The 26,995-nt window shown below is 44.1% G+C and overlaps 1 long non-coding RNA gene across 1 annotated transcript; it reads right to left on the reverse strand.

Moving 5' to 3' along the window:
* Positions 1-17,693: 17,693 nt before the first annotated feature.
* LOC310839790 lies at positions 17,694-22,699 on the reverse strand. Its single transcript, XR_014561656.1, has 3 exons — positions 22,486-22,699; positions 19,352-19,427; positions 17,694-18,456 (listed from the first exon to the last, which is right to left on the reverse strand). It is a non-coding gene; the product is annotated as an uncharacterized lncRNA (long non-coding RNA).
* Between the last annotated feature and the right edge of the window lie 4,296 nt (positions 22,700-26,995).

Raw genomic sequence — 26,995 nt, forward strand, 5'->3', positions numbered from 1 at the left:
GCAAAGCTAGATTTATTTAAGCTCTGCGTCTGCTAATGAGCTACTGCCAAAGCAAAATCGTACACAGTTTTGTTCTACAGTCCTTCATAATATTCCAGTCACAGAGACATGATCCAGTTCCACCCATCCTTGAGCATTCATTGATTGAGCTTCAGTTTGTTGATGGGAAACAACAGGTCTCCAAAGTGCTGTTTTGCTCATGTCCAGCATGCAGGCTTTCCACAGGCATCTGGTTGGCTACTGTGAGACCAGGATGGACTTAGATGGGTGCTTGCTCTGACCCAGCAGACTTGTCTTAGGTTCATATGGAACAGGAGAGACTAACCTAGCTTGGGATTCATCAGATCCCAAGTCAAATTCACTGCTGTCATGTGACGCGTCAGGCCCGATCTGGATCTGATCACTGCACAGGTTTCAGGATGGTGTTGCAATCTTGCTCCCCTCCACCTTCTGCCCCAATTGCCATGCATGATGGCAGAGCTGTGGATGCAGTCATGACCCCATTGCTCTGCACAGGCCAGGGAGTTAACTTGACTTGTGCTTTAAAAGCAATGAGCATGAACTGGGAAATGTTTGGAATCTTCAAAGTTTGCAAGGATTTGAAAACTAATAGTAATTTGTTAAATAACAAACAAACAAACAAACAAACAAACAAACACATGCCAAATTCAAGCCATGCACACAAAGGAAGAATTTTCTTCATATTTCCTGCAGGTTACACAATTTCGGTGGTTTCTTATTAAAAAAAAGCTCAGCAACTTTCGGGGTGTCCTGGTTTTTACTTTTTGAAATATGGCAACCCTACATATAGGGAGCAAATTATACACAGATTTGGCAAAGTGAACTGGTGATTTTAAGAAGCTTCTCATAAAACACAGCATATGAAATAGAAGAAGACACTTCTGGGCCACTAATACCCATGAAACCTCTCATTGCTCAGTCTCCTCTAGCCAAATGGAAGATATTAAACGGACAAGGGATGGTCACATTAAAGGAGCAGAGTCCTCAACTTTCTCAATGCAAACCACAGGCATGAAAATCTGTGTGCCTGTTTAAAACAACACCACAAGGGCGATGATCTAACGGCTATTTCATTCCTCCCTTTGATATCAGCGAGCTTTGGATGATTTCCTAAGAGAACACCCTGCCTTGCTTTCAGTATTTTTCTTTTCTTACAGATGTGCCTTTTGGAAGGATTTTTTAGTTTTATTTTTAAATGAGCACATTTTGCCTCCCACATAGCTCCAACATGAACGCCCCAGACCACTTGAGTACATTTCTCTATAGGCATTTTTGTGCCTTATTTGATTGCTGTGTTCTGCACAGTCATCTGTCAGTTTACCTAAGCAGTGCAGGCATGTGCTTTTGGGCAGAGACCAGTCCCCCATTTCTAGCCCATTGCAGATATCTGTATATATCCAGGTCAGAACAGAGGACCCCATTCTTGCTAATGGTGTCAATGCCAACCCTACTTACTAAGGAATCTTGAGGATTGCAAGCTACGTTGTTTTTATCTTTGCTTTCAGGACCATCCTGTCCACCTGCTGTGGAAAGAGATGTGAGATGTGGCACCATGTGACACAATCAAGAAACTTTGCAAAGCTGAGGATGCCCAGCCAGTTCACGACAAGACCACCCATGAGATCCTCCCGGAGCCAGCAGCATATCGACTATGTGCAAGCTGATCTGGTTAGTATTTCTAGGCCAGTGGACAACGGCAAACATATGTTTCGCATTCTCCCTGGATGCGTGCAGATTCTGCTGGCTCTCTCCATAAATACTGTATGACAAGCACAGAAGCAAAGGCCATTCCTTGCACCCAGCCTGACAACAACTGCAATTCTACAATTACCACAGTGTAGTCGCATCTTCTCCAAGCCACGGTATGCTGCTGTGCTGCTGCTTCAAGCAGGGTGATGCTGGGCCAAGGACAAGGCAGGAGTCTGAGAAGTGATGCTGAGTAATCGGTGATCACAATAAAAGCTCACCCAAAAAAGGTTCCAGTTGGGCTGAGAAATTTAACTAACCCAGAGAGGACGACTGGTATTTGCAAGGGTGTTCTCTCACAATTCTTAAAGCAAAATCCTTGAGCAGAATGAAGTTGGAAAGGAGACACAAATTGCACTGACATAGGCTGGACAGCAGTAGCAGGTGTACAGCGTATGAGGAATGAAGTGTTTTGTGGTTCTCAGTGACTTGGCTACTCTCTGAATCCAAACAGAATTAGCGGCTTGTATTCTCTTACTTAGGGGGTTTCCACCACCCCCTTTCTTAATTTGCTGAAGTGTTCTTTCAGAGGTTTAGGGCCCCAATGAGTCCACCCTGTGTTACATCATTTGTTCTTGAATCTGAGCTTTAGGCTTTTGGCCGAAGCAGCTCACTGATCCGAGTGTTATGAAACCTCTGATGCTAAAAAAACCAGGCTGCTGTGCACAGCTGAAAGTGTGTCATTAAAACTGACACCCAACGCTAGCTCAGCAGGTAAACATGATCCCACAGCTGGCTCCCAATTGCCTAGTGAGAGTCCAAAGTCTTACTCAGTCTCAGCTCCAAAACATTCTGTAGTGTGTCTCAAATCAACACGGTCAGTGTGTCGGTTTTAAAATATTGTGGCGTTTTTCGAGGCAAATGAAGAAAGCTCATGTTTCAGGAATCAAGAAGTAAATGTAAGCCCTGTGTCGCTCAGAATGTGGGACGACTTAACATGCTCTGCTGCTGTGGAGCATGTTACGCCAGTCTATGACAGCCCCTTGTGGTCCACACAGTCAGTGGCGTAGCGTGGGTTGTCAGCACCTGGGGCAAGGCAAGTAATTTGTGCCCCCTAAGCCGTGGATTTGCGCCCCCTAACCCGTGGATTTGCACCCCCTAACTCTAACCCCCAGATGTTGCGCCGGTGCGGCCGGCCCCCCTGCACCCCCCACGCTACGCCACTGCACACAGTGGATGGGGACCAGTACAGCTCATGCACTCTGCCACCAATTTCCTGCAATGAGTTTGGCAGTGCATTTGCCTCTACAGTATTTGTTTACAATATGTATAAACCACCTCTCCAAACTAAAGCATGGAGGCCTAGATGTACTCTGGCCTAGATGTACTCTGGGTATAGAAAGATACCACAAGAAGGAGGGACCAGGGTTTTGTGCTATAGCCACTGTTTTCAACTGTGGCACGTGAGCCAGTTCTGCTAGGGCACTCTTAAGATGACCTCTTAATTAACCATCAATCTTGACTTGTTTGAAGGTAGGTAAGGCAATGTTGCTTATTCATTGCAGACACTGTAATTCAAGATGGTGGTGGTGTTGATGGATTTGGGGAGGCCTGAAATTTTAAGATCCTTCATCCTGAGTCGACTGAGATCTCAGTAGAGGGCCTCTAAAGGATCAATGTTACTAGCTGGTCTCATCTTAAAATTTCCCAAAAGTCTAAAGAAAAGAGCCTGGAACTTTCAGTGGTGTGGAGAGGGGAAGAGGAGGTGGCTCACAGAGGGTGGGCAGTTTAACTGAGAACTCTTCCATCACAAGCATGCAACCAACAGAGACGGAAACCAAATGCCAATTGATTTCCCACATCTCAAGCAGAAAAGCAAAATCCATTTTCTTAGTCTTGCTTAACGGAGCGCAGTCTGCTGGCCCCTTCCAGAGACAGGAAGTTTGGACAGATGTCTTGTTTGATGTTTCCCTATCATACATCTTGGAGCAGCAAAATCTATGGTATGACACTAAATGGACAGGAAAAGATACTTGGGTGCCCTGGAATGTCTAGAGCTGTCCACGCACCATGCACACTTTCTCCAGCAGGGCTCTGAGTCGTGATTGATGGGTTTGCTACAGCAGCAGAGGGTTGAAGGACTCGGCACTAGCCATAACAGTTAGGTCTGGAAGCATTCCAGTATCCAGATGTTCAGTTTCTCAAAGAGTCAGTGGAGCGAGCGGGCTGAAAAAGATGGGAGTTAGCTGGGCTCGCCTGTTCACAGCTGCCTGGGTTTTCTGAAAGACATTTGAAAACTGAAGGGTGAAGGAGCAGCTGCAGTTCACAGCAGGGGGAGGGAATGCCTACATTTGAGCTTAGATCCTTTGGATCCATAGTCATAAAGCAGCAGGCCTTGCAGTCCCCATGGACAGCCTGGTGAGAGCTTGTATCCCAAAGAGGTGGCTGGAACCCTGAGCATAGCCAAGGGGCACCAGGAGGGCTGCTGCCCCCCCCCAATCAAATAAATAAATAAATAAATAAATAAATAAATAAATAAGTGACCAATCATAGAATCATAGAAGAGTTGGAAGAGACCACAAGGGCCATCGAGTCCAACCCCTGCCAAGCAGGAAACACCATCAGAGCACTCCTGACATATGGTTGTCAAGCCTCTGCTTAAAGACCTCCAAAGAAGGAGACTCCACCACACTCCTTGGCAACAAATTCCACTGTCGAACAGCTCTTACTGTCAGGAAGTTCTTCCTAATGTTTAGGTGGAATCTTCTTTCTTGTAGTTTGGAACCATTTCTCCGTGTCCGCTTCTCTGGAGCAGCAGAAAACAGTCGCAGATAGCTCGGTTCTTCCCCTCCTAACATAAATGCTGGCTACGTCCATGGCTGGGACACCAGTGGACTGAACAAGATCAATGCGGTTGTCTCTGCATTTTCATTTGGCAACCATGAGCAATGAATTGCTGCCTCTCTTTCCTTCTGCAACATAAACACACAGCCATTGTTCCAGGTTTTACTTTGTGGGTTGTTTGGAGATGCAGATGAAACAGTTCTTTTTTTTTTTAAAGTGCATCAGATGCCACTTGCAAACCAACCTAACCTTCAGTTAGGTAAAGGTAAAGGGACCCCTGACCATTAGGTCCAGTCATGGCGAACTCTGGGGTTGCGGGCACATCTCGCTCTATACGCCAAGGGAGCCAGCGTTTGTCTGCAGACAGCTTCTGGGTCATGTGGCCAGCATGACTAAGCCACTTCTGGTGAACCAGAGCAGCACACGGAAATGCCGTTTACCTTCCCACCGGAGAGGTACCTATTTATCTACCTGCACTTTGACATGCTTTCAAACTGCTAGGTTGGCAGGAGCTGGGACCGAGCAACAGGAGCTAACCCCGTCGCAGGGATTCTAACCGCCGACCTTCTGATTAGCAAGTCCTAGGCTCTGTGGTTTAGACCACAGTGCCACCCGTGTCCCAACCTTCAGTTAAAGCCTGTACAAATAGAAAAGTTGTTAATATCCAACAAAATTCTGGAGGTAGTGACTTCCACAAGACTGATGCACGAGTCTAGTAAAAAGCACTCCTAGGCACTGAGACCACCTGAGTTTCCAGTGATGATGGATCAAGGATTGTTCCTTCGGAGGGAGTGCAACCCCATTCGGAACAGGTAATTGACCCGTAACCCAGACAAGAAAGCCATAGAGCCTCTGTCTTGCCAGGATTCAGTTTGGATTTATTGGACCTCATCCATCCCACTACTGCATCCAGACACTGGCTCTGGCCTTGCACAGCTACACTTGATTTAGGTGTCACTGAGAAGTGGAGCTGTTGCACCACAACTCCCACAATCTCTGGCTAGAGCTGATGAGACATGGCTAGAGCTGATGAGACATGGAGTCCAACAATGTCTGGAGGCCTCCCCACAGATACCCCACCCCCAATCTATAGCACACTGCTTCCCTCTTATATGTGTGCATATTTCAGAATAACATATACCGTATTTTTCGCTCTATAACACGCACCTGACCATAACACGCACATCGTTTTTAGAGGAGGAAAACAAGGGAAAAAACATTCTGAATGAAACAGTGGATGTATCATTTTTGTGCTTCATGCTGTGGCCACAGACATGTGATCTGATGGTGAATTTGGGGTGACCCATTGCAAAAATCCTGAGAATCCCTGTGGATCCATGCTTTGTAACCACGTTTTTGCACCATTGCAGCCCCAGGCAACAGTGGGTGCGTGATTTTTGGGGGGGCAGGCTGTAGCCATGGACATGCTATGTGATCTGATGGTGAATTTGGGCTGACCCAATGCAAAGATCCTGAGGATCCATGTGGATCCATGCTTTTTAACCACATTTTAAGTGGGGAGGGAAGGAAAAAAACAGAACGGACAAGGAGCACGAGAGGGGTGTGCACAGAAGCAGCTGGCTAAGAATGCAGGACAGGGGTATAACGGGAGGGAGGAAAGGAAGGCAAAAGTTTTCCCTCACCTACCCACCCAAGCCAGCCAGCTCGCACGCGCGCTCTCTCTCTCTCTCCCTCCTGCACGGAGCTTTCCCTTCTGCTTGCCTGAAGGGGAGGGGCTTTCCCTGCTCTTTGTTCCGTTTGAGCAAACACAGCAAGGAAACAGAGGTAGGTGGGCAGTAAGACCCTGAGGCAGAATGCAGGAAAGCAGCCACTTCCTCTTTTCAGCTTTCCCTTCTAGGAGACGCGCGATTTTTGCCTGCTTTTTTTGGCCTCCCCTTGCACCATTTGGCTCCAGGGACCACACATTCGCTCCATAACACGCACAGACATTTCCCCTTCCTTTTTAGGAGAAAAAATCTGCGTGTTATAGAAGGAAAAATACGGTAATTTGTGAAGCATGGTCTTACTGTGTGTTTGCCTTTATGAATTAGTATTCCTTTCTTTGAATTTATTACTTCTAATGCTTTTTCATTCTCTGAAAATATTCAGTAAAGTTTGGTGGTCCTACCTGATGTCTGTTTATTTCCTGAATCTTCACTTCTGAATTTAAGCGAAAATAGATTTTTTAAAATAGATAGATGGATAGATGGATAGCTAGACAGACAGACAGACAGACAGACAGACAGACAGACAGATGTTCTCCATGTAGAAGGAGGACTAAATTCTAGAACATAAAACCTCTCCACTCTACCACCACCACTCCTGAGTCGGCAGACTTTCATGAACTGAATCTCTCAAAGCTAGCCAGAATAAATACAGCATGCTAGATTACCAGCCCTAAACATTATAAAAATCTGCACTTATGACCCAAAGCCATGGAAAGATTTCCAAGCAGCTGGTGAACACATGAACTATTGTCCCCCTGCAAAACCTAAATTGGCATGCTTGTCCCAGTGGTGATCCACTGGGAGCTCTGTGTCCGGAAGTCAGAAGAAACTTTTGAGACACAAGGTTATTAGGCGAAAGTTCAGAGACCCAGCTCTAGGGCTGCTTTCCAGAGTGATGCTAAGAATGTAAGAAGGAGCCATTTTAAGTCTGAGTGGTAGAGGCCCCATTCCATATGTGCATTAAGACCTTTAACCAGAGGGAGGTGAGGCTCCTGAGGTGATAGGATTAGAAGACAGACATCTCCACCCAATCTACTCCTCCCACCCCAGCCAGCTCAGTGCAAATGGGTTTTCGACTGCTTTGCCAATCTTTAGAAATCAAATTATGTTTACCTTGAGCTTGTCCAGACACAAGGTGTGGAAATGTGACTGTGCCTTCACATCTGTCCCATGGGCATGTCTGTCCTGCCTCTAAGTCCCTAGTAACCAACACATGGGAGATTATTTTGAACAGGGCATCCACACACAAATCCAATGCACTTCGTTCTGAACTGTACACTCAGTATCCTACTTATAATCCTGAAATAGTGCTCTATCTGAAGGGCTTTTGGAGACTTCTATCTTTTTTTAAAATGTATTTTTATTAATGATTTCATGGTTTACAAAAGTATGTGCAATGTCTCTTTTTTCAGGTTACATTTTCTACAGATCAGTTTCATTTGTTGAGACATTAGTGTTACATTAGGAAAGAAAGGGGGAAAGATGTGGATGGGGCATGGTGAGTGGGGTCGGGTGGGGGTGTTTCTATTCTACTTAGTGTATGTGTGGGGTTTTGCGTCAGCGTTGCTTGTGCGGGTTCTCTTTACTATTCACTTGTGTTCATTTGGTGGTGAGAGAGGTTGGGGTTGGCCTAGGATGTGGTTGTTTGTTTGTGACTGGCTGTGGTAAACTTTGTTTTCATGTGTGAGTGGGGTGGGTGGGTGTTTTTGAATCAGGTTAACTAGATTGATTCATATGCTGTTGGCGGATTCTTGTCTTTGTCTTGTTGGGCTGTGTATGTGATAAAGGGGAGCCATACCGGGGTGAAGGTGTCTTCTTCTGTTTGTCCCTGTGTCAGTTTCAGTTTATAGATTAATCTTTCTAGTAGGGCTGTTTCCCATACTATTTGGTACCATTGGTCCATGCTTACTCCTGACAGGTTGGAGACTTCTATTTGAAGGACTGTCTGGTCCAAGTTCAAAGGTGAGATGATACCCATCAACAATTAGCCATTGGATGGTACTTGGTCGCAGCCTTCCCCACTATGGTGAGATGTATTTCGGCTTAAATTATGATGATTATTTCTGAAATGTGTGTCTCTCCGTATAAATTAGCATAATGCAAGAAACCCGCTTCCCCCACCCAAATTGGACTTTTCGTGATAAGAAAAGTGTTGAGACGATGCAATGGAAAGTGTGGGATAGTGACAGCTTGACACAATATTCTATAACCCAAAGCAAAATGTCATCCAACCAGCCCACAACCTAGTGCAAACAAATCAGGATGGATGTTCAATAAGCAGGTTGCCTGGAAATGACCCAAAAGAGATGAGCTATTCCACCTACCCTTCCCCACCCCCTTCCCCCAGATCTAGGGGAAGTAAGGCAGTTTCCAACATTGCTTTGATTCCCTGCGGTGAGGAGAGTCGGTGATGAGTCAGGGAGAAACCAGGAGCTGCATCCAACACTGTACAGCATAGCTGGCTGAGCTCCACACCTCAGAGAATGTAGCAACAATCTAGCCCAGCCATGAGTGGGATTGAATGCAGGAAACGTATGGGGTTTACTGGATGTCAGCTATCTGTGAAGTGGTTTTTTAAAAAATCTGACAGATGGCTCGATAAAAAGAAAGGGACAAAAGCATGAATAACAGGTGACTAAAGAACGATATGCATCTGTGCCTCTCAGATGGGAATTAGGTTACATTAAAGTCAACCATGATAAGTATTGTTTTCTTGTTTTTCTTTTTAAAGACAATGAAGCATTGTGCAATATTGCTCACACAGTCTCAATTCCTAATTTCTTGATTGTATTGGTGTCTTTCCTGATTGCACCCAACCTCTGTCAGAACATAAAGTCCTCAAATTCAGAGAAAACCAAGTGACATTGCACTGCTGTACGCAAGTGGTAAAAGGTAAAAAGGTAAAGGACCCCTGGATGGTTAAGTCCAGTCAAAGGCAACTATGGGGTTGCTGCACTTGTCTCGCTTTCAGGCCGAGGGAGCTGGTGTTTGTCCACAGACAGCTTTTCGGGTCATGTGGACAGCATGACTAAACCACTTCTGGTGCAACAGAACACCATGACTGAAGCCAGAGTGCACGGAAACGCCATTTACCTTCCTGCTGCAGCGGTACCTATTTATCAACTTGCTCACCCCATTGTGTGGATTCGCACCACCAACCTTCTGATTGGCAAGCCCAGTGGTTTAGACCACAGCGCCACCCGTAGGAAGGTATGAACTGACGGTGTGAAACACAGTCTGGCATTATCTGAAACCAAGACTGGTAATGTTAGGGTTTTGTGGTGGATACAGATCCCACCACTGCCCAGCAATTTGTGAAGGCCCTTGGCTGATTAATATTCCACAGCCTTTTAAATGTGTCTGTGGGAAGAGTGTTTTCCTGTTTTGTTTTAATTATCTATCCTGTATTTTATTCTGTGGACCGCCCTGAGATCTTATGATGAAGGGCGATATATAAATCCAATAAACATCCACAAAAGCAATCCTGTGGCTACTACCAGTTTGTCATGGATCCCAGCCATATACACCATAGATTAAAAGTTCCTGCTTCCCTTATCCTATTTAAATCATAACTAGGTATAGGCATGAGATGAAAAGACCAAGACACTAGTGTCTGAAAGTCAAACAAACATATTACAATCTATTAAATCATGCTATAACATAAAATAACAAGGTTATGTGTGTGTAGGTTATATAACAATAATTAGTTCGATAGCTGCTTGAAGATAGTGCCACTGCTTTAAGGATGCTTCATTTACTTTAATGATGTTACTGATGCTTTAGAGGGGTGTCCATAGATTTGCTCTAGTTACTATCTCTACATTCTACAATAATCATGTGTTGTCCAAATCAGGACCCGTAGTTAAGCTGTGTCCTCACCAACCACAAGCTGTAACCAAGGTTTGTTTGAGTGGATCTGGTGAAAGCTGTGTGACTTGTATTTGGTGCAAAATTTAAGCACTGCTGAATGCAAGCAGTGCTGTTGTGGAACAATTCAGAGTGCAGAGTTTGAAGAAATCCATTTTCAGCTGTATTATCCACTTCTGATTGTTAGGGGTATGTGTGCGTGGATCACATATAGTAATGCTCTTTCACATATGCTCTTTCCTTGCTCTTTTTTTTTTATTTTTTTAAAAGCTAGTTTAGCAGATAGATGAGTCTAGATGTGTTTTCTTTTACCTGAAATGTTAATTTTCTATGTACAGGAAGAAATATATTTGGGAGCATTCAGAAATGGTACCACAAGTTATCCTGAATGAGAAGCAGCAGGATCACACATCTGACATGCCATAGACACAAATGCATGCATGGCCCTATATACTCATTCCCAGAGCAACTCTTCTCTGTGTGTGATGATGCTTGAACTCAGGATGAAAGGAAGAAACATGCTAAGAGGAAAACATGCTTGGCAAACCTTCACCATGATCAACTCCTGCCCGAAAACCTATGTCCCCACTGTGGAAGAAGAAGAAGAAGAAGAAGAAGAAGAAGAAGAAGAAGAAGAAGAAGAAGAAGAAGAAGAAGAAGAAGAGTAGCAGTAGTAGTAGTAGTAGTAGTAGTAGTAGTAGTTTGGATTTGATATCCTGCTTTATCACTACCCGAACTGGCCTCCACAGTCACTTACAGACTCACTGTTAAGACTTTGTTCATGAAAGACAATCTTACTTGGCTACAAGTGATCGCCAAAGAAGAAAAAGAAGAAGAAAGCATGCATGCACACATACTTGCAGCTAGAGAACCTCTAGTCCAACATGTGACAAATATACGCATTTTGCAAGTTTGATATAATGCAATTTTGTGTGTTCTTTTTTTTACTAATATTAGTCCTTACCCTAAGACATGCGTTTTTGTACACACTACTTGGCTGGAGAACTGCATTGCAAAATTCAGAAAAAGTGTGAATTAGGGAGGATAGCTGTACTGTGGTTTGCATATTGCTTTGCACAGTACTAATGTGACAAGTCTCCCATTCCCAGTTCCTGTGACTGATGCCAATAAAAGTCACTTTTTTTTTTACTCTCTTTTACTAAATAAAAATTAGGAAATACATTTGCTTGATTTATAAATGCTTTGTGTTCATCTGTCTCTGTTCAACATTTGGCTTTCTGCAATGAACAGGAAATGGGAGATGTATTTCTTGGTAGACTTAAGTTTTTCTGTAAACAGATTGAACTGCTTGCCTGCCTGACCCAGCCTGAGTGGTAGCAAAGAGCAACAGCCTGGGATATTTACATGTGCACAGAATAATTTCCCCCCTATTTATGTTTCCTTTATTTGCTGCCTTCCTGATTAGATTTCTCCTTTGCCAAGAAAGTGACATTTGAGATTCAGATGCATTTTTCTTGTGCATCCAACTCCAGATGTGCATCTGATCCTAACAAGGCACATACACCCTAAACTCAGCCCAGACTGGTCCCCAGATTGGTCCCCCGTCAATGCCAACGGATGTGGTCTGTAGGTAGGTCATTATGCTAATTAATGTTTGTGTGTGAGGCTCTCCTACATATGAGTCTATTTCTTGAAATCTTCAGTAAAAACAAGGCCTCAAGAAATGGCACATGTTCTGTCACTCTTTCCTCCAGTATGCTGGTATCTGATACTACTAATAAAAGCAAAACAACAAAAATTACACACACACACACACACACACACACACACTTTCATACAAACTGCAGGAAGTTATTCTCTGCAGCCTGATGAAAAGCAAAACAACTTGTGTTCAGCAACTCACTCAGGGCACTTCCAAACTATCACTATTTTGAGGTAGGATTCAGTACCCACCAGGAAATTCAGGTTGCACAATAGTTGACCATTATCATCATCACCTTTCCACAAAATGTTAGGCATACAGCAATGCAGACAATACACAAAATCAACAGTCGCAAGAATAATTTAATGTTAAAAACAGTAGTAAAACAGTGGCATATACCACATGTGACGGTATACAAAAATATATGTTTACATTTCAGTACTATAAATGTAACAACCTTACACCTCTTGATAGCAGAAGGAACAATGCAGAACTTTGAACAGTTTCACCCTGGTCCCGGATGTTCTAGCTGCTACTTCTGTATCCACTAAAAGTTAGCCAAGACTCAAGTTAATCTGATCCAAATTAGTTTGACCAAAATGGCGGAAGACCCAAACAGATGTTCATCACTGCTTGGATGTGGAGCTTTTAAGTGTGGATCCGTGCCTGGAAAGAATGGGGCAAACAGCAAGTGTGGACTGGCCCTTAGTTTTCCCAAATGAGGACCACCTCTTTGGCATAGCAATCAGGCAGCAGTTCCCCTTTGTTTTCTTAGCTCTTCTCTTTTTTGAATCTGCAACTAGAGATATCGAGGTTTGAACTTGAGGCCATATGGATGGGAAGTATGTTTTCTACAGCTGTGGTGCAAGGAGTCGTGCCTCAACGATCCAAAGTGTGGTGTCCCAGTAGACACATAGGAAAAGAGCTTTGGGCCCTGTCCAAATGGTCCAACAACATGTCTAGATTTTGAGGATTGCTCACAACCTCCTATTCAATGTCCCATAATTTGTCTGGCTGCTTTTAGCAATGCACACAGTCATATATTTCATGTACCGTAAATATGCCATGCCAGCTTCCATGCCAGCTTTGTGACCCTGCAGCACGAGATGCGTAAATTATAAAGCCAAAGCCCCTTCTTTGTTCTCTTCGAAATCCCCCCATACAAATCACCACGACTGTGATGCTTGCAAAGATATAGCTGCTGACATCAGTTGAATTGCTGTGCATAATACTTATCTTGCTGACCAGAGCCATTCCCTTGTTGACCCTTAGTCGGTCTTCCATGGGAACCCTTTTCCTCTTATCCTGTCTGTCCTGCCTAGATTTTGAAGGCTAGCATCCTCTTCTGTGGGTGAAAATCTGAAAATCACAGGGCTGCGTCTCATGATCTCGTTTGCATTTTTACGTTAATAATGTTCTTGAGTTTAAAGAACTTGCATTAGTTGTGAACAGTAACCACATATCGTTTGTGACCATTGAAAATACCCACAGCCTCCCTGGGAATTGTTGCTAAGGGATGTTTGAACTGTTTCATTGCCCCTTTGGGTCTGGTTTTAAGGAAGCAGAGGCGTATATACTTGTGCAGCTATGGCTTCTCCCAGGCTCCTTTTCGCATTTCATGTTAAAGGAATACGGGTGTTTTCTTACAAATCATACCTTTGTCTGAAGAATAGGGTAGATATAGCATGAGGTTTGATAATGGATGTGACAAGTTCAGAGAGAGACACCTCATGAACAGGAAGAGAACAGAAGCCAAGTGTCCCAGACTTGTTCCATGAAAACAGCAATTGCTGGGCAAGGGTGTGTGTGTGTGTGTGGGAGCTTCCCAGTGCAAGTTATAATTAAAAACAATGGGATTTGTACACTAACAAATCCCCCAGTCATCTTGTTCTTGTCTCAGCAAACAAAAACCTACACTTGTCATCTCCATTTGATGCTTCCCTGTATATTTTGATACAGAAGGACTTAAAAGCCCCAGCAGTTACAGGTTGCTATGGGGAGGGGGGCATTTTGAGTGGAGATGTGGAGTGGAAATTATTATTGTTGTGCTGGGGTACCTTTGGAAGCTAGGACAGATAGCTGAATGTCGCAAGGAAGGAAGAGGCTGCTGTGTTTCTCTGGTACAAACATTTCTGTTTTTCAGGGAGAGTTATGGCTCACAAAGTTCCTTTAATTAGTCGGCCTTCCTTCTGACACACATTTCACCCAGTGTGGCTTAATTTCTGTAAGCATTCCTCTGTCTCTGAGCTGCCCTTCAATTTTTACAGAACAGCAGCCATTCTAAAGGCCTTCTGTCTTTCTGCTTCTGACTTTGCAGAGAAGGGAAAAACTGAGGTAATAATTGTTATTTCAGAGACCAAATCCCTTTGGAAAAATTCCTGCTGCTTTTTCGCAGATGGCGCTGGCTGGTTTGTTTGTGGTAGCTGTGGAAAGGCTCTCCCTGCCAAGAAACACATCCATGCATTGGGGCTAGCAAGCAGAAATTCAGCAGGTACAGCTATTCCTAGCAAGGGGGAAGCAACAGTCACCGTGCACCACGACTACCACCTGCATCATTTGACAACCACATAAAACTGAGGTGGTACAAGCGGCCGCCAACTTGAATAGCTTTAAAAGAGGATTAGACAAATTCATGCAGGATAAGTCTAATAATGGCTATTAGCCACAATGGCTATTTTCTGCTTCCACTGAATACCAATTGCTGACAATCACAAGTGGGAAGAGTATAGTCACACTCAGATCCTGCTTGCAGGCTTCCCATAGGCATTTGGTTGGCTACTATGGGAATAGGATGCTGGACTAGATGGGCCACTGGCCTGATCCAGCAAGCTCTTTTTTATGTTCTTATGAGTTCTCCACCCTGTGGCTCCTTCCTATATCAGCCTAACTCAGAAGCACCTACCTTTTTAGGCTTGTGGCCACAGGAGAAACTGCTATGCCTCCTAACCTCATTGCAATCTATTCTATTTGCTATGATACAACACTTATTTCAAGCCTAATTTTGGGGAGGGGGCACCCTGTGGACACCAGGGATGGCCTCTGAGACCACATGTGTGCTCATGGGTGTCAAAATGGAGACTAATCTTTCTTCAAAACTGGAGTGCCACCAGTAACACAGGCAGTCATGGCATGGACTCCTGACATGCGACTACAGGCATTCAGCATTGTAGTCAATTAAGCATAGAGCTATTGAAATTAATGGGCCTTATAATAGTCATGTTCATTAGCTTCAATGGATCTACTCTGAATAGGACTAACATTGAATACTAGCCTCAGTGTGGCCAAGTGGAATGGAAATGGAGACTTTGGTAGGTCTTCATGAGAAGATATGGACAGTTTCCATGATAGGCAAGGGCTTTTTTCTTTATGTCCACCCATCTCTACACCAGTTTCAAGAGGGCAGAAAGTCTACTTGAGCAACTTTTTGCTTTGTCTGCTGAATTTGTGTTATCAGCCAGCTTTCAAGGACCTAGGAGCCCTGCTTGGGGGGCAACCCTAAAAAAACAGGGAACATTTTTCATCTCATAAAATAATTCAAAATGTGATGCTTCCTCCACACCTGACAGATAGCCAAGAGGCATAGCTGTCAACTTTTCCCTTTTCTTGTGAGGAATCCTATTCGGAATAAGGGAATTACCCTTAAAAAAAAGGAAACATTGACAGCTATGCCAAGAGCCACTGCTTGTTACATCTCCAGAGTTCCAACCTCATTTATATTTGCTTGTTTGACAAGGTTAGTTAACATGTTTTGGCAACCTCCACCCCTCCCAAAGATGCTTATGAACAGAATTTGCCCCCCCCCAAATATTTAGTGACAAATAGTCTAAAAGGTGGCAGCAGTCATAAAAGAACAGCTGTATCACGGCTCCTTTTGGAGCCGAGGTTTCTTTGCTCAAGTCTCATCTGGGCAAATTTCTCAGAAGCAGGTGATTCCAAACAGGAAATCATCTCTCTCTCTCTTGCTTTTTTCCTCCAGAAATCTGAGCAAAGGAATGGCAGGCAAATGGTCACAATCTGTTTCTACTCTCTCACACATTTAAACATCACTTTTCACCTCATCAGGACAGAACGTGCAGTGTTTATCCCTCCTTGACAGTGCTTGGAAGACAACTCTTGATGCCTTCTCCTTTAGTAAAAGGTTTCACCGTGGCTAATGAGCTGCCTATGTTGCAGAGTCCTGCCATTCCTCCTCAGAGGAATCTTATCTGATTAAGAGAGTGGGGACTCCATCCAGTTAAATTAAGAAGAATTTGCTGCTTCCTCCCTATAGTGTCATCTTTGCCCTTCATGGCGTTGTATTTGTGTTAAGGTTAAAAGCCACTCAGCACTGGCATAGAGAGGGAGAGAACGCTCCACTCATATTGCTCCCTGCTGTTATTCTTTCATCTCAGGGTTACCTTTTTTTTCAGCTGATTGAGTCACCAGTTGCACCAGTGGAGGGGGCAGGGGGCCACATCTCCAAACTGGAGAAAGTCCTGGGCACCCCACACGACTGCAACCAAACATTAATGCATGTCCAGCAATCCCATTCACACCTGCCAGGCGCGAACAAATGGTTTTCACTTATATCAGGTCTAACTTGTGTGTGATTTTCCTGGAGAGAGCAGAGGAGGAGGGTGCGATCTCAAGGAAGCTCCCTGGCAACCATTAGTCCTCTGTTGGAGCTAATGCAAGGCTTTCCCCATAAACCTCATTGCAGTGGGGGAGTAATGAAGAATAATGATATTGCAGCTATGGAGGGAAGCTTTATCTCTTATTGGTTCTGCTCCAAACCCTTCCTTGGTGTTTTTGCCTGGCTGGAATGTGCCATTGAACTCTGATAATGCTTGCTGGATACAGAGGAGTGTGTGTAGAAATGAGCCCACGGTAAAAAGGTAACATTTACATTCATTGCTCTGCCCACTTTTGCCACTGGTGTGTGGCCTTTGGATCTCTGCTCAGAGTGAAATGTGTTTTTTGGGCTGAAATATGTCCCCCCATGCCTGCAGTACATAAAGGCTCTTTTCCAGATGAAGTGCAGGGAGGGGCAACTGAGGACCAGGCTTCCTAAATGGCGGCGCTCTGCATGTGGAATGTTCACCCCAGGGAGACTTGCTTGGTGCCGATTCGTCTTTTCTGCTGCAATGGCTTATTATGTTGATTCTATTGTGCAATCTTAATCAGATGTAGGCCCCACTAAGTTCAATAGGACTTAGTCCCCCAGCTAAGTGGCTGTGGGTTTGCGGGCTTGATGTCTTCTCCATTGTTAGCTCTCCATATGGGTATACCTGTATTTAGCAATGATTCTTCAGAATAAACTTTGTTGGGCTGATCATGTTGTTTGGATGCCTGGTTATCATCTTCCAAAACAACTACTCTATTCTGAACTTAAAAATTGAAAGTGTGATGCCGGTGGTCAACAAAACAGGTTTAGAGACTCTCTTAAGGCAGATCTAAAAAAATGTAGTATAAACACCAACAACCGGGAAACATTAGTCTCTAATTGGAGAACAGCCTTTACCAAAGGTGTCATGGGCTTTGAAGACACTCAAACTCAGGACGCAAGGGAGAAATGTGCTAAGAGGAAGGCACATTTGGCAAACCCTCACCATGATCAACTCCCGTCTGGAAACCAATGTCCCCACTGTGGAAGGGTGTGTGGGTCCAGAATTGGCCTCCACAGTCACTTATGGACTCACTGTTAAAACCATGTTTATGGAAGACAGGTAGGTAGCTGTGTTGGACTGCTGTAGTCGGGGGGGGGGGAATCCTTCCAGTAGCAACTTAGAGACCAACTAAATTTGTTATTGGTATGAGCTTTCATGTGCATGCACACTACAGTCTTACTCGGCAATGAGTGATCACCAAAGAAGAAGAAGACAACCTATATTTAACAGTGGGTGGACAGGTATAGGGCCAGCTCTATTTTTAGGCAGGGTGAGGTGGCTGCCTCAGGAGGAAGATGCTGGGGACAGAGAGCAGTGGTGAGGCACTGGAGAAGAGAGCTGTCTGTACCATGCACCTTGCCCCTCACCACCTACACTAGACATCTTGTCCGCCAAATATTGATGACGCCCTGTATGGCTAGAACATTTGCTTTGAATATTAGGATGTGTTTTGTTCCTCTGAATACTCCTCTTCATTCTGTCCCTCCACATGTGTGAATATTCATTCTACAACACACATCTTTCCATGTTAATTGTGGGTAAGAACTGTTCTGTTGCAATGTTATGATTATTTTCCCCAAAGTTAGCTGACTTGAGCGTCCAATCACATGCACTAATACGCCGACAGATGTATCGAAGATGTGCCACAGAGTGCTTTGTTGGATTTCCAAATACATAGAGGCTGTGTACACACTCCTGTTTACCTGGCATCCAGTGCTCTCCCATCACTGGTTTGGGAAGTGGTGTACAGTATGTAGAAATTCAGCCACAATCCATATCTATCCTGTCCTTTCCTGGAAATACTGCATTCTGGCGCATTTCTCCCCAAATCTGCTTCAATCCAAATTGAGAAAAAGATGCATTTTACGCTGGCAATGTGTACACATCCCTGGTGTTAAAAGATCCAGGGAATGACATTCAGAAACAAATTCCTCACATCTCATGCCATTCAGTGTAACGTTCAAAGAAGTTTCTGTCTTCTGTAGGCTTTGAAACAAATCACCTATATGAGAGAGAGAGAGAGAGAGAGTCCTGAGCCAAACTTCACTCACTTAGACACATAAAAACCATGCATGAAATGTAGCCTCCACATGGGAAGCACATGTGTCTAGGCTCCATATGTTTTCTCAGTAAGGAGAAACCAGGGGAGTCCCTGAGGTTTTGCCTTGCAGCTGTTCAGCTATTCTATATGGTCACAGAAAGTGTTCCCCCACCCCTGGTCTCTCTCTCTCTCTCCCAAATCTTAAAACTTTAGTGGAACTCCTAGGATGGCATTTGTAATACAGTTCCTCATATTTCAATGCACGCTGCCTCAGGCCTCCCATTAACAAGTCAGACCTTGAGCGGAACACAAGCCTCCAATTTCTCGGCAATCAGGATTCAAAAAAATGTGAACTGACCCAAAGGGCAAATGGAGGAGGAGGAGGAGGGCTGGGAGCAGATCTTCAGCTGTTTCTTGTTACTGGACATCATTTCTTTTAGGAATGAGCCTTTCCATCCTCTACTCCTCCTGCTCATATTAGCTATTGCATCTGGTTTATTGCATTAAAAAAGAAAAAATGAAATACCTTTGCATGAACATTTTTTGGTGTTAGTTCAAACAATTACATTTAAAGGGAAATGCATTTTGTGTGTGTTTTCTGTACATTTTATTGCAGTATCTGGCATTTCTGCTGTTTTTCTGGTACTCTCTTCAAAGGGAAAATGAAAGCCTAAAATGAAAAGTATGTGTTTATGCAAGAAATTTCCTCTGCTCTCTGCCTAGAAAACTCCACTGCAGATGGTCAAATACCTATCAAATAATTTCTAGTTGTATAGGACCAGTTAGCTAAGACCATGGTAGTCTCCAACTTGTGCATCAGTGGATTCCTAGATGGTTTTTGAACTTCATATCCTACCAGCAACTCCTTATGCATAACAACTTTCAATCTTTTCTCCTTCCAGCTCTCTGTTGCATCCCTTCCTCTTGGAGATCTAGGTGAAGAACATGGATGGTATAGAGCCTGAAGGTCATAATGCAAGCATTAAGAAGGGAGTTTTCCTAGAAAATGCATGTAAGCATGTTCTTTCTTTCTTTCTTTCTTTCTTTCTTTCTTTCTTTCTTTCTTTCTTTCTTTCTTTCCCTCTCTCCTCCCCACAATAGGCATGCTGGATTGTATTAAACTACCTTGTACTCAGAGTAGATCTATTGAAATGAAAGGCCATGACTAACTTAGGTCATGGGTCTACTCAACCTAGTATATACAACTCTCTGGAACATACAGATTCCTGCATAGGTGGTCATGAGCATTATTTACCAGACTTGTGCATATATACAATGCACACCACAACACAACACTGGCACACGTTAGCACACAAGCAAACATGTACTCTCTCTCTACCCTCCCTCTCCCATACTCTGGCATAGGTCCACCTTCAACAGATAGTAGTAGTTGTGGAGGAGGAAAGGAACTTTGATTCCTTTCTGCCAAGCAGCCAAAAACAGCACGGGAAATGGAATATCCACCCCCCCTTCTCTACCTACCCACAGCCTAAGTTGCTTCCTTCCTTGAAGCTTGTTGCCTTAGGAAAGCACTAATCAGTTGCTGAGACAACCAAATCCTACAGGACCATAGAAGGCCTGACAAATTTATAGTGAGATGTACTTTGGTAGGATCATGCCAAGTTCATCAGCTGCTGGGACGAGCTCTGCAGTTCAGTGGGCTTCAGCTCAACAGCTCTGAAGCCCACCCAGCTTCTTCTACGTTGGCCGTAGCCACATTTGTACAGCTCCTGCACCCCTCTCCGAAGGAATCTATTGATTTGACACGTTCCCATTGTGCTTTCAAGGGCATGCCTTAGACACAGACCATAGAGATGAGTTGTGGATCAGGTTTGGGGCAAGATGGGCCTAATTTGCAAGGTCTGGTAGAGACAGCAAGACAGATTCGTCCTCTATATCCTTGTCATACTCTGCTCTTCATACAGATAAACTTATTTTTATTTTTTTAAATATTTTTTATTCATTTTTCAAACACATAATAAAAGCAAACAAAACACAAGACAAAAACATACAAAACATTTAAACATGTATAATTTCATAATCTTATATTCATAGACCTTCTTTCCTCCGACTTCCCCATACCTCCCTTTCGCTGCATCCTTATTTTGGAATTCTTTAGCAACCCTTTAGTCAGTTTATCTATTAGTTCCCCTTCATTACGTTTCCATAAACTTGTTAGTTACAGCTGTAATTCTCTACTTCTTACCCCTTGACATCTTAACATTCCTCAATTTTACAACAATTTTTAAGATATATTTTAAATTTCTTCCAGTCCTCTTCCACTGTTTCTTTCCCCTGGTCGCGGATTCTGCCGGTCATCTCTGCCAGTCCCATAAAGTCCATCACCTTTGTCTGCCATTCTTCCAGAGTAGGTAGTTCTTGCATCTTCCAATACTTTGCCAGAAGAATTCTTGCTGCTGTGGTAGCGTACATAAAAAAGGTCCTCTTCATACAGATAAACTTAACAGATCAATCTTAACTGATTCATTTAGGGTTTGTGCTAGAATCAGAATAAACAAAAATGACTATGTAGTCATGCCAGACATCTGTAGTTTATATCACTCAGAATTTTTGTAACCAATCTTCCTAGCCACCCACGTGCCTGTTAATGTATCTTGCTTCTAAGATGTTGCAGGAATACAAATCTTTATATAGTTCTGATCTATGAATAGTCGGCTATGGATTTCCAGTCCTTGCTGTAAACGGCTCTCACAACATCAGACACATACTTGTTTTTATATTTTGCTTGGTAGGGCCATGTGATCAACTAATACAGAGTCTAAATGCATTTTCGCTGTGCAACTCTGGTCTGTATTACTAGTACTTGAATGGATGAGCTTGGTGGGCCTGATCTAAGTCACCTGTTCCTATCTGGGTCCTAAGTACATCACCAGGGTAGACCTAAGGGTCGAGGCATGTGTTTGTGTTTGCAATTGTCCATAGAAGACATTGCTGGACCAGGAAAGGCTGGTAACATGCACTGTTTACTTCAAGGCCGGATTCCTGCCATGAACTCACTGTGGGGCCCAGAAAGTGCAGGAGCTGCAGCCCAGTTGCTGACAGGAGTGAGACCAGGAGCAAAACAAGGGTTTCTTTCACCCACGTCAAAGACCCAATTTGGCACTTCCCCATGCGTATTTGCATCCACACAGAGAGAGAGACTGGGAGCCTCAATAGCACTTTTCTGGAGGCTTCACCCAGGGCAAAAAACGCAGCTAACCCACCCATAGCTATGGTACTGTACTGTACTGTGGGGTGGGTCATTGAATATACAAAAGGCTTATAATAGCTTGGTTTGTTTGATAGTGGGAGCCATCAGCCAGGCAGAATATGATGGTGCCTGGAGGGGGAGGTTGCTGAGGTAACAGACGGAGTGATGTCCCCAAAGGAAAAAAGGTGTCCTTTTAAACTGAGGTTTTGAGCAAGGGTTTTTGAGGAGGAGAAAGCAGGTGCCAGAACGTCATGCGTGCTGCAGCAACAGATCAGGAGGCGTGGCTGGCAGCCGCTTTGGACCCAAGCTTGCAGAAGCTACGAGAGGAGCAATGAGAGACACGCTTGAGGTGTAAAGTTCTGCAATGCCTCCATCAAAGCTCAGGTTGTATGTGTAAAGTAAAATATATTGCTCAAAGACACTTGCTTCCGCTGTGCCTCCTTCCAAAGAAACACAAACCTTGGTTAAGTGCCATGAGCCCTGGAATCTTGCTACCGCTGTAACAATATCTTTGCCTGTGACCTTCACTTCTCCATCTCCAGCCCCCTATGTCATTTGAAAGTCTCTTGCTCCATCTGTCCTCCCTTCCTTGCTTCCCTTGATGCCTGGACCAGAAACCTCTATCATTTGCCTTGTAGAGCAAATGGCAGTTTCAAGGGTGGACCAACTTGGATTGGGAGACTGGTGTGGGGAAAGGGTTAATACGTGTGCACACATATACAGACATGCACACACATCGCCAAGGAAGTTCAACCGTGCCCTCCCATGATTATACTTACCATTTTTGAAGAGTGTGGAAGACGCAACCCATGATCTCCACTGCCCCATCCAGCTGCAATCTAGCAACCCTCTTCTCAACACTGTCTCAAGGCCTGCTCATCAATTCCTCCTTTTCCAAGGCTGAGAGACATGTGGCAGTGCGTCCATTGCAAAATGCACATTTCTTTCTGACATGGTGGAGATTAATGTGCTTCCTTTCACTCCAAAGGGCTGCTCTGCTTTGCTGAATTGAGGAAGTCTGTCATTTATAAAAACATGAGGTTAATGTCAGGGCAGTTTGTTAGACAGCAGGGGTGAGCCCAGACGGCACATAGGCAGGGGACATCAATTAAGAAATGGAGGGTGGGGGGGGATTGTTCAATGGCATAGTCCTGCTCAATGAAATGAACAAAAAGAGCTTTCTTTCTGGTACTACCCAAGGGAAGCTGCGCTGGTTCAACAAGGGGTAAGGAAAGCCATGATTTGCGTCAGAGAGGCTGCAAGGCAAATTTCTCAGAAGAGCTCTGGGAATGAATGGGAGCCTTACTTGGAATTTGCTTTTTCTCCAGACAGTGCGAAAATCTATGCTGCCCTCAGAGGAGCTGGTTCAGTATCTATCAATTCCATTCTGTGCAATCAGCTTGTTGCACAATCAATGCACATTTGTTTTCCTTTTATATGCTCTTTTACTGCTTCAGATCCTTGCTTGATTGGCGTTTATGTGGCTGTGATGGGATTTCTGAGGGGGAAACAGAGTTTTGATATAAACATTTTCTGCTTTGTTTTGTTTTTTAAGATGACAGTGGTGCTATTCCAGAAGAGTGTCTTATGCCAGGAGGGTGACATTCCTTCCCCCAAACAGCGCCCAACCAATTACATGAACTTTCTTTTTCTGTTTTTAAAATATATTTATTGGAAGCTCTGTACTTCTTTCCTAAAGACAGAGTGTGTGTTTTTAAAAATGAAAGGGGCTTAACCAATAGCACCCTGCCCCTATGCACTCCTGCAATAAAGCAAAGTCCCCCACTTCCCCATGTATGACATGCTGACAGAATTTTGCAGTGTTCATATTTTGCGCAAAGAGCAAGATGCGACTGGGCCTCCCTTAGACTTATCAGGCTCAAAAGGCCTCAAAACACTAGAGACTTCTGCAGTTGGTACATTCCCTGTAGCATTTTAAACAGCAAGCGCCGAACTGAATCATCCGACATAATAACTTCACAGCGTAATCCTCAGGTGAAAGTCTTCTCAGGGAAGTGAAGGTGTGGCCTGCTCCCAGTTGTTCAACTTCAGAAACTAGCTGGCTTGTTATGCAAAAGTACCTCACTGATGCGATTCAGCATGCACGATCTTTTCCCTCACGCAGATTGCACCATGCTGCTATTCTGATGTTAACAGCACTCTGCAGAGCCCAGTGCTAGCCATTAAGATTTCAAAACAGGGACCTGGGAGAAACCTCTGGGAGAAACGTAAGCAGACGAGCCTGAGCAGAGAAAACCCTGCTATGGAAGTAACCAGGGATGTGGGCGTTCAAAAGACTGGTGAGCCAGCAAGGCATCTACTGCAGGAAGTGGCACTGTGAAAATCTAGATGTCTGCTTTATGTTGTGGTGCCAAAGAAAAACACTGTGATGGTGTGGGAGCCCAATGTAGATTCTCCCCAGCAGAGCACAGATGAATGAATACAGGTGTGCTGGAAGCCCATGGTGTGCAAAGAGAGGCAGAGAATGGAGGGTTGGTGCCAGGGAGGAAGGCCAGGCCTAGCAGAAGCAGCCTTCTCCAAGAAAGAAGAGAGAAATTCCGTATACAGTTAGCATTCCGCCCCCCCACCCCCAACCTACCTATTTGCACTTCCTGAAACAATAAGCAAACTTACCTTTTGGAATTCACATTCCTCTGAATGTTGTGATTCACTTCTGCAACCAAAAGATGCATATACAAATGCATATGCAAGGTGATAATGGGCATAGAAATGCATGTATTCGTGAAAATAACACAGAAATATGTATTCTATTAGGGGGAAATGCTTACAAAATGTGTATATTTGGGACCATTGCATACAAAAATGCTGGATTTATGGTTGGAAAATGAGAAATGGAGAGAAACAAAAACTGACAGAATTAACCCTCCCTGCCCATGCCCAGTGAATATTTGGTTACAGTAAGACTTCCCCACTTAGGACTTCCTAGCTTACATTTGTGCAACACAGTCCTATACAGTGGTACCTTGGGTTAAGAACTTAATTTGTTCCAGAGGTCCCTTCTTAACCTGAAACTGTTCTTAACCTGAGGTACCACTTTAGCTAATGGGGCCTCCCACTGCCACTGCACTGCTGCCACGTGCTTTCTGTTCTCATCCTGAAGCAAAGTTCTTAACCTGAGGTACTATTTCTGGGTTTGCAGAGTCTGTAACCTGAAGCGTCTGTAACCTGAAGCATCTGTAACCCGAGGTACCACTGTATATGTCTCCCTAGTACAGAATCTAGAGGAATCTGGTGGAAATGGACTATCAAGCAGATTCTTTCCATCCCCAACTCAACCCTTATCACAGCACAGACGCTTGGTATGAATGGTTTTTGACTTAGTTCTCTACAATGTAAGAGGGTTTTTTTATCTCAATATTGACGGATTATACTTAAATACATAAATTGCTTTGTGATGTGTGTTATTTAAGACTCTTTGTTGTTTGTGCTGAGAAAGGATCAAGTGGCTATTCCTCTGGGAATTCGTTAACTTTGATAGGAAAACACACAGAGATGGTAACCGATTTGTAAATATATGATAATGCACGCCCATTGTGTGCTATGAGATATGTGAAATAAATAAATGCATATTTCCACATCAGCAGCTGAAAAGATGGAAGAAAGTCTTGGGCAAAGTAAATCAATTGCAGTGGTTTAGAAAGCACTGGATTAAAGTGCCAATGAGCGACAGATGAAGCCACATTTGCACATCCCTACTTAGAAGAAAAACCTTCTGAATTTAAAGGGACTTACTCCCCAACAAAAGTGTATTGGATTGCCTTATCTGCTACACCACACCAGTTCTTGAAAAATCACATTTGCACACGCAGACACACAGACACAAATCTGCCTTTGTCAGAGATGGAACACTGAGCCTTGCTTCCGTCGTTAACTTCTGTGTGGACGAGAGAGAAAGAGTGAAAAATGGTCTCTACCACTATGAAGCCAGTCCTGAACAGTTCAACCCCCACATAATGTGCCGCTGTTCTATATTTCTGTCAGACAGAAGTGGCTCACTCTAGAAATATGCGAGCCCTGATGTGACAAAGCAGCTGGCTGATTAGAAGCAGTTAGTATTCTTCACAATGCCAACAAAATATTTTATCAAGATTTCCCCCCCCCGCCCCCCACTGCAGACTATTTTCCTTTAATGCAAACATGAAATGGTCTGCGAGATAAGAAGTCCATTTATACAAGTTCACACTGTAGCAGCCAAAACAGTGCCAGTGCCAGGGGAACAGAAATCGCTCCCCTCCCCTGCCCCCCTGATCTCCCCAATCAGCTGGCCAGCAGGCACACACCCCACCATTTCCTCACATTCTGCCTCTGTTCTCACAATTCCCACCACAAACTTTGGCTGCCCAGACTCTTCCTGCCTGCTCTGCAGACTTCCACTAATGCAGACAAAGCCAAGGGCTGTGAGGCTGGGGGAGAGATAAGGTGAAGAGAATTCACAAGCGGCTTGGAAATGCCTCTGCTCCACCCTGGTGTAGTGAGACACTCTTTGCTGTAGCTAAGCCCATGTCTGTCAATAGTCGCCTTTGGCAGCTCCAAAGAAGGAAATCCTGCTGACAACTTTCCTAGACAATCACATCCATTGCCAAGTGCGCTTATGGCTGGGAGGTTTATCTTAATAGCTGCTAACCAATCTTTGCCTCTCTGTAACGTAAATCATCTGCAAAACCTTCACCTCTGTTTTGCTACTTTTATTATATAATATAGAAGGAGCAAACCCAGACATGAAGATTTCCAGTATAAGAAAAGCTGGATGATGGAGCAGGCAACCTGAGGAAGTTATAGAAGTTCCTTTGTTATTTTCTTAAAGAAAAGCCTGGATGGTGGTTGCATATAATTAGTGGTGATGGCATATAATTAGTTATATTTATTAATGCTAGTAAAGCATAGCGCTTGAGAGGCCTTTAGATGTTGCTGCATTACAGTCTATTCACCCTTGAAAACAGGTGTGATGAGTTAGATGGGGTTGATACGTGAAATTAAAAGTGGTGTTCTGAATGTGTGCACTAACTTTTAATCCCAGTAGCTCAGCTTTCAAGGGGCATACACATTGCGATGTGTTTTACATATTTCTTGGTCTCTTTGAAAATTGGTGCATCACAGTAAAGGACTCCTGGATGGTTAAGTCCAGCTGAAATCAACTATGGGGTGCAGCACTCATCTCTGTTTTCAGGCCAAGGGAGCTGGCATTTGGCCGCAGACAGCTTTCCGGGTCATGTGGCCAGCGTGACTAAGCTGCTTCTGGCGAACGAGAGCAGCGCACTGAAACACCAT

Source organism: Podarcis gaigeae (genome assembly GCF_964106915.1).
Source record: "Podarcis gaigeae genome assembly, chromosome: 2".
NCBI lineage: Eukaryota > Metazoa > Chordata > Lepidosauria > Squamata > Lacertidae > Podarcis > Podarcis gaigeae.